We start from the raw sequence: 8,605 nt of genomic DNA, 5'->3' as shown, positions 1-8,605 counted from the left end.
CTAGGGAGGCACAGGCCACCCCCCCAAGGGACGCTTTGGGGGACTCGGGGGGACGGAGGTGCCCCCCATCAGGTAGAGGGGCGGATGAACCCTCGTCGGTGTGTTTTGCTGCCAACCCGTCTGGCTTTTTTTTCCTCTGGTTAAGTCGACTGTCTGCCTTTAATTTTTGCTTCTGAATTTGTGTTAAACATTTACTGTGTGTCCGTGTTTGCGTCACGTTTGTATTGTCTCTCTGCGCTTCAGAGTGGCCCACCCTCGGAGTTGAATGGCCCCCAGGAGAGTCCCTCCATCTCTCTCTCTAATCTGCAAAGTCAGAGATATTGTCTTTCAGCCGGGGCCGCATGGCCATCCAGATCATGGCTTCTAACCTTTCAGGACCTCTGCGAATCTCTTCCTGCATGGGTGGGGTCCGCGCAGTCTGCTGGGAGGATTCCACCCGCGGTATGGTGGATCTGTCCTGTCCCTGTTCCTCCCGGCCCCTCCACCCACCTGTCCTCTCCGCCCGTGGCCATCTCCCCTCCCGGGAGGGGGGGGAATGCTCCCGCAGGTTTAGGGGACGGGTGGACGGAATCGGGGGTGAGGTCCGGCAAATGGTTGCCAACGGGCACATTTGCACCACAGCAGAGCGGGCGGGGTTGGCGGGGGACTGCCCCCCACCTCCATCCGCCCGGTGAGCAAAAAAAAAGTGGCTCGGGGGCACCTGGCCCTCTCCCTCCCTCATGGGGGTAAAAGGGACCGGGTCCCCAAACCACAGAGTGTTACAGCCCTCCCTGGCCACAGTGATCACCAAATCCCGGGGCCGAACAAGCGAACGGGTCTTCCTAGAGTCGGGCTGCTTGGAAATGCAGCCCAAGGCCGGTGATAAATTCCAACTAAGGCTAAATACTGAGACTAGGGAAGCAATGTTTTCTTTCCCTCTCGTAATCGGCTTGAATGCAAATAGAGATGCCTGCTGGGGATTTAACAACTTTGACATCTCGCTTTGAATAGAGATGCCTGCTGGGGATTTAACAACTTTGACATCTCGCTTTGACTTTTCTCAAAGCCCTGTCCTCATTATTAAATTGGTGTTAATTGGCTTTAGAGATGGGAACCAAATTTTCAGTCACAAATTTGAGTCTCCACTCTGCTTTCTTGGGGAAGCCTAGCACTCGAAACAACTGCAAGAGGAGGATGAGCTTTTTGGGAGCCGGCTACTAAAAAGTTAGGAAAAAAAAAAGCCTAGTGCCTAAGGTCAAACCAAATTGGAGGAGCTAATCTTGTGGGTGGGAGATAAGACTAAGGGACTCCCAGCAGCTGCCAGAGCCATTTTGCTTTGGGGAACTCCCTTATCTCTTATCTGTACTTTAAGGATTACTCCACCTTTGTTTACTTAAAAAGAAGGGACACTGAATGCAGTAAAGCCAGTCACACTGAGACCCTTGATTTTATACCTATAGTTGCCCCTACGTGAAAACATCTGGTCCACTTGTGGGAAAGTCTATGGTGCCACTGATGGGAGTCATAATTAAATGAGAGTTCAAAACCTGGAGGGATATAGTCTTATCTGGTTGTCTGATTGTTTCTTAAAGATAAACTAGGTTAAATGTGTGTCTAAAAAAATAATTTTTTTATTGTAACAGTCTGGTATCTGAATGGGTTTCTAAAGCATTACACTATCTTGCAGTTAAAAGTTGGGTTTAAGCAATTGTTTAGTTTGATTTCAGATAGTTCTAAAGAGTTTCAATTTTGAACTGGGTAGCCTAAGGAGATTTCACTAGGTATACAGTGCATTGATTTGGGCAAGGATAGTAAATTATGATTTGGTATCTGTTTCTCTCAGTGTGTAAAATTTAAAAAAAAAGTGTTAAATTAAAACGTTGGTTTGGCTTATTAAAATAACATTAGATAATTAAATAGCAACAGTCTTAGAAATTTTTAAAGCTTAATTTCAGATATGCATGGTAGTGTGTAGTTCTTTTTTTTTAAATTTTCAGGCAAATTTAATGTAACAATGCTACTTTAGAAACTTCAGAACAAGCAAAGTGGCATAGAGGTTTTAAAGAAATTTCTTCTGATGGTAGAGATCCTATTTCCAGTTTTATGTAAGCAAGTTTTTCTAGTGTAAAAAGATATAAAATTTTGGGAATTGCTTCTTAAATTTGTATCATAATTTTCAACATCCAAATCTGGAAAATGTAACTTAAGGTTAAAATGCCTTAGGCCTAAAGTGCCTGCTCAAAATAGCAGTTTTTCCCTGCTCCTTCCAGACTTTAGCCAGGGCTTAAGCTGATATGCAAACAGAAGAAGCTTGGAACTCAGGCCCAAGGAAAAAAAAGGGTAAAAGTGTCTTTTTATGGGAACTCAAACTAGATTAAACCAAAGAGTAAATTGTATGGCATTTACTAATTACTGGCCGGTCAATTTTTTCTAGGACTTTTGCCTTTTCTTAGATTCTATATTTTTTTTGAGCTCATGATTTTTATCCTACAGACAAGTTAATGTTTTTCTGATAAGTTCTATTTTTGATCAACTGGAGTTTTTTTAAACATTGCAATGAGATTTCACCTGAGAAAGCTGCAAGGCCTTTTGTGTTATGTGTTACTCTTGTTATGTGTTGTATGTCGGTATGTCTGTATGTGTGTATGTCCATATATCCTGCAGTGATATGACAATTAACAGATGAGGAGCGCTCATAAAAAAATTAAAAATGGATCCAAGTATCTTTGATTCACGTGATTCAAATGGTTCAATTTAGATTGGGTAAACAGATAAAAGTAAAGATGTCTTTAAAATCAAACTTATAAGTTTCTCTAGGTGTTCAAAAAAGGCCCTGATAAAATGTTAACTCTGCTTAAATTTAAAAAGTTTACAAGTATTGTTTCAAAATGTGAACAAAAGGAGGTTAGTAGATTAAAAAAAAGAGAGAAACTAAAAAGTTCTAGGTATGGAACTAATAGAGAAAAAAATTGTGTTTCTAGATAGGAGAGTCTATGTGACTAAGTAATCAAGAGGGTTTAAGTAAGGGATGAAGGAGGTTTATGTAAATTGGTTATGTGTATAAGTTTTTGAGTAAGTTACACAACTTTGGTTAAACAACAACTGTTGTTTTTCAATACTTTTCTTGTGCTCTCTTGCTCTGCATAATGAAGTTCCTTCAAATCCGATTACAGAAAGTCTCAAATCAAACTTCCAACCAGCTTCTGCTTAGGCACTACCAGCCTCTGATGACCGATGGACCCCCAACATCTTCAAGAGAACAATTCACTCAGTGCTGAAGCTCACTACCAGGCACGATGGAGTGCAGCGGACATGGGACAGCGGGAAACAACAAGTTCAGAGAACCTCTTAATCTGCCATCCTGGATTCATGAGTCTTTATGTCCTTCTAAGCTTCCTCATGGTTCTTGGTCTCTTTTCTGTCAGCCCCCCAACATGGAACTTCTGCCAGAAATTGATCTTTGCTCTAATTTTTATCTTCATTCTGTTCTTATTCGCTCTGATGTTCTTCAGGTGCTGGTGATGATATCTGGAAAAACCTGCCAATAGACGGGTTGCCTGCTATTTATCTAAGCCCTGCCATCTCCCCCTTAGTCATTTCTTTAAAAGCCAAATATGGTTAATGTAAAATTATCAATGTAATTATGGTAATTTTAATGTGTTCATATCTTCCAGGTTTACAAGTCTGTAAGGTAGAAGCTTCAAAAAAACATTATATCAAGCTGGTGTTCTAAAGTTGTATGGTAATTTTAGGCTTAAAAAAATGTTGGAGATTTATTTATATCATTTGTGTTCTATAACTGGACTTGTTATCAGTAAGATATGTAAAGTTCTATGTTGCTTTCTACATTGAGACACAATTTAAATGTGTTTTTAAGTCAATGAGAGCCTAATCTGGGTGAAGGTTTTATTGTAAAACACAGAAATACTTTGCTACTTTCCAACAAGAGGTTAGAAGCTTCCAGCCTTCCTTTAATTCATGTTTTAGATGTGATATTATGTTGTGTTAGCTAATATTCATGTAAACTTGAGCAACAATTTATGTAAACTTTTTAAAATGATGTCTAAAAAGCAAAGATCAGCTTCAGAACTATAGTATTTAAGACTTATAAAGCGCCCCACCTTACTTGAGATAAGGCTCTATGTCCCATCTCACTACATGTGGGAGCGACTAAAAAAAATAGACCAGATTTCAGTGCATTTAAAGTTGTGCCCAAAAGTTGGTTTTTGTCACGATTGCCAGGATATCAAACAGGGGATTATAATGTACAACTCTGCCAAAATTCTAGGTAGCTATTACATAGACTAAATATGTTTTTACCCTAGTTAGTCTTGTTTTGTAGTTTGCTTTTAGATGGACTAAGGATTGCCTGTTAATATTTTAAAGAGGTACTGCTTTAAGAACTCACAACCTGGGTTAATTTAAGATAATGAGTTATAGGGAGTTGCCACGTACAGGATAGAGAGATAGACATTAAAGTTCAGTACCCTTAATATAAGGCTGTTGACTTATTTGCTAGATGTTTAAGATTAAGTTTTAAAATTAAAAATTTGGCTCTTGCCCTCTGAGTCAGTCTGAATCAGGGAATAGGGAACTTTTTCAAAGGGCTCTGCAACTCTAGGCCACATAACTTCCCGAGCAGGGAGATTAATGAGACCAGTGGAGGGCAGAAGGCCAATCAGTGCATTTGCTGTAAAGAGGAGGGTCATCAGAGAAGGGAGACATCCCTGATGCTTCTGAGGGAAGCCGTATGGTCAAGCAAGGCCTGGACCCATCCTAGCGCAAATGGCACTAGCAGAACTGAGAAGCTGCTGTGAAGTTCCCGAGGACTCCCTGACTGTTAACAATAGGTAGAACAGAAGTCAGTTTGACTTGCTTCATCTTAAACACTTAGCAAAGACAGTCAAAGCCAAAGCACAGCTGTTCCTGGACATCTTAAATGATAATAATAGTTAAATATAACCTCCAACAATAAGTAAACTGGAGGTTACAAAAGAGATTCTTAGACAAAAATGCCTGATAACTGTCAAAGGGACTGCTAGAGTAGTTTTAGTCTAAGGCCTTTATTTCTAACCAACGCAGGTAGGCTTGATGTTTGCTAACATGGTTATCCCACCCTAAGTAGCAGAATTAAAGATTTCTCTATTAGACACAGAGGTCATACTAGTAAAAGGATTTTGCAGGATCAGGTGGCATTAAATTATTAGACTATATCTTAAGGAAAAAGACATCTGTAAACCTAAATGTTAGTTGTTGTGTTTACATCCCTGACATCTCTGACAATGTGACAAATATCCTTAAAGATTTACATGCTCAGATGGAAGCCATGTCCTCAGCAACTTTGTCGTGGAAACAATATCTTAGCTCCTAGTTCCTGGTACTGCCTGATGGAAAACATTGTTAATCTTTGTCTTGGTTATTATACTCATTGGCATATTCTTGTGCTGTGGCATTTATTACTGCATCAATATGGTTCCAGTACTAATGAGTTCTTGTTTCTCTTATAGACCACCTATCATTCAAATGGCTCTCCAGCCTATTACTTCTCAATTGGACTTTTATCATGGACCACTCGATAGACCCGATATTTTTAAGGGGGACTCCAAACTGCTTGTCCCACGCCATCCCTTTTCAGCCTGAAGAAGCCAGAAAGATTCTCTTCTTCCCCCTTCCTCACAGCAGTAAGGAGTTCCCAAATTAGAGGGGGGAATGAAGCCAGATTTAAAGTTAGGTAGTCAGTGTAGCTAGATAAATCGGGGTCTAATATCGAGTGAAATCTAAAATGGAGGCCATGCTGAAATCGATTCTAGGAAACGCAGGACAACTCATAGTAATCAGACAACAATATGCTCCACTGGCAGAAATGAAAAATGAGACCTTCCAATAATTATGATTCAGTACTTTTAAGATTAAAAGTAGTCAGAAAAAGGAGTGGGGAATGTAAAGGTAAAATTTCTAAGCTGATTCTAAGCTGCAAAAGTCTGAGTTAAAGTGTAAAAGAGTAGGGCATTGTAAAGCTTCTAGATTACAAGGCCTGGGCTAAAAGGTAAAAGTCAATTGTTACAATTCCTCTGCTATCCCCGGAACCTGTAATCTCTGTAAAGTTGTTAGGACAATGTGGGAACTGCCCAGTAAATATCTCCATTGATTCCCTGGTTGTTTAATAGCTAAGGGCTCCAGATAGCATGGCACGTAAGCATATAGGCCCCAGAACCAATCAGTTTAAATGTGTACCCCATTTACAAGTGACCAATCACCCCTGCCCAAACTGTTCCCACCAATGAATGGACTAATCATGTATCAGAATTGTTGTTCAATTTTCCCGCGCCTCATGATGATTTGTTCTGATGCATGCAAAGCCCACTGCCCTCTCCAAAAAGTGTACTTAAGCTCTGCTTGACCTCTGCTCTGGGCTCTGGGCTGCTCTCCCTTCTTGAGTGAGCACGGAGCCCCAGCACGCTGGAATGGATCCCTAATAAATCCCCCTTGCCATTGCATGAAGCTAGTCTCGTGTGGTCTCTTTCTCCGACGCTTCGCCGGACCCTTACAAAGAGAGTAGAAATTTAATTCAACAATGGCATTTAGAGGTGGGGCCTGTGTAACGTGATTAAGATTCAGTAAGGTCATTACAGTGGAGTCCCTGTGAACACAGACTTGCCCTTTCTTTCACAAGATATAGTGTCTGATTGACTAATCCCATCACACACTTTTTGGATGGGCATCTTCTTTACACTTCTTGGGTTTCTCTTTGATAGGGAGATATAAACAAAAAAGAATTATTATAAGGGAAATTGCATCTTCTTAGTTGGACTAACAAGGTAGACTTTGTTATGGATGGGTACATAAAACCTTTGTTCTTTCTTTCTTTTTTTTCCAGTACTGGCATTGAATCCAGGTATCTGTGCATGCTAGGCAAGCATTCATTCACAGAGCCACATTCCCAGCCAAAAACCTTTATTCTGATGATATTCCTTATGAGAGAGAGAGAGAGGGAGGGAGGGAGGGAGGGAGGGAGAGGGAGGGAGGGGAAAGAACCACAATTGTTTCACAGCTGAATAGCTTCAGGCGCAAACAGAATCAATTGTGAAGATGTTTGACAGTCCAGAAACTGCAAGGCAAATGCAGTCAGCCAGGGATGGTCAGATACTATTGGACTACCTGCCAGACAAGCATGGATTTAGGCAGGAAGATTTAGATACAATCTGCTGGTATGCAGAATTCCAATATGAATGTGGAAATTACCCAGGAGCAGCAGAATATCTTTACTTTATTAGAACTTTGAACCCAATGACAGATAGAAATGCTTTGAATTCTCTCTGGGGAAAAGTGGCTTCTGAATTCTTAATGCAGAATTGGAATGCAGCCATGAAAGGCACTTACATATTTAAAAGAGAAATGACATAGATAATTATTCTGTGAGTTCTCCACTCTAGTCTCTTCAGCAGTGATCATGGCTCATTTATGGTCTCTTGTTTTCTTCAACCACTCCAAAAATTGTGATAATATGATTGATTTCTTCCTTTACCAGCCACAGTATCTTAAGGCAGCTCAGGCAGTGTGTTCACATATTTTCTGCCACATGACTCCTGTGGTCATAATGAACAAAGATGTTTGACAATGCTGGAAATACTAAAGAATCTAGTAAAAGTTATGCAGTCAGAGTCTCATACATCCAAAGACCCTATTACAGAATTTGTTGAATGCCTATATGTTAACTTTGACTTTGATAGGGCTCAGAAGATGCTGAGGGGATGTGCATCAGTGCTGTGGATGAATTCATGAGAATTTCATTGAAAATGCCCCATCTCTTCCATATTTGAGATTTTTGGTTGTATCCACCAATGTATCAGTATTAATATGTTGGTAGATTAAACTGAACATGACTCCAGAAGAGGCTGAGAAGTGGATTGTGAATTTGATTAGAAATGAAAGACTGGATCCAAGATTTATTCTAAATGAGGTTGTGTGATATGAATAACAGTGCAGTCTCACTTTATCGGCAAGTAATTGAAAAGACCCAAAGCTTTTCTTTTAGGAGCCATATGTTGGTCATGAATATTGAAAAGAAACTTATTCAGAATAGTAGGTCAGAGGCTCCTAACTGGACAACCCTAGATTCTGGGTCTACTAAAAAACAGTAAAGAATAGATGAAAAAAAGAAAGATGAAATAATAAAGCCATTATGTAAAGGGTGACCTACATTTTAAAAGCAATTAACATATTCCGTATAAATTCGGAGCAATAGAATAAAATTGGCCCCGATCCATTAAAAAGAAGGAGAAGGAGAAGGAGAAGAAAGAAGAAGAAGGACAGAAATCAAACTAGGTGCAATGGTACATGCCTGTAATCCTAGTGGCTTGGGAGGCTGAGACAGGAGGATCTCAAATTCAAAGCCAGCCTCAGCAAAGATGAGGCACTGAGCAACTCAGTGAGACCCTGTCTCTAAATAAAATACAAAATAGGACTGGGGATGTGACTCAGTGGTCAAGTGTCTCTGAATTCAGTGTACCCCCACCCACAAAAGAGAGTCAGAAACCAGACACATGAACATGCTCCCACCATGATGCATTACAGCCAAAGGGAAGTCTCGGTAAGAATCTGTGAGCTGTGTATGCAGTGGTGCACA

At 40.4% G+C, this 8,605-nt stretch overlaps 1 pseudogene across 1 annotated transcript; it reads left to right on the top strand.

Annotated features, from left to right (window-relative positions):
* Window positions 1-6,553: 6,553 nt before the first annotated feature.
* LOC308636330 (eukaryotic translation initiation factor 3 subunit E-like) lies at window positions 6,554-8,120 on the top strand (annotated as a pseudogene). Its single transcript has 3 exons — window positions 6,554-6,577; window positions 6,735-6,817; window positions 6,910-8,120. The product of its transcript is annotated as a eukaryotic translation initiation factor 3 subunit E-like (transcript).
* The last annotated feature ends 485 nt before the right edge of the window (window positions 8,121-8,605 follow it).

This window comes from Spermophilus citellus (genome assembly GCF_964194105.1).
Source record: "Spermophilus citellus genome assembly, chromosome: 17".
NCBI lineage: Eukaryota > Metazoa > Chordata > Mammalia > Rodentia > Sciuridae > Spermophilus > Spermophilus citellus.
The sequence above is the reverse complement of the archived record's forward strand: the minus strand, read 5'-3'. Positions and strand labels throughout refer to the sequence as shown.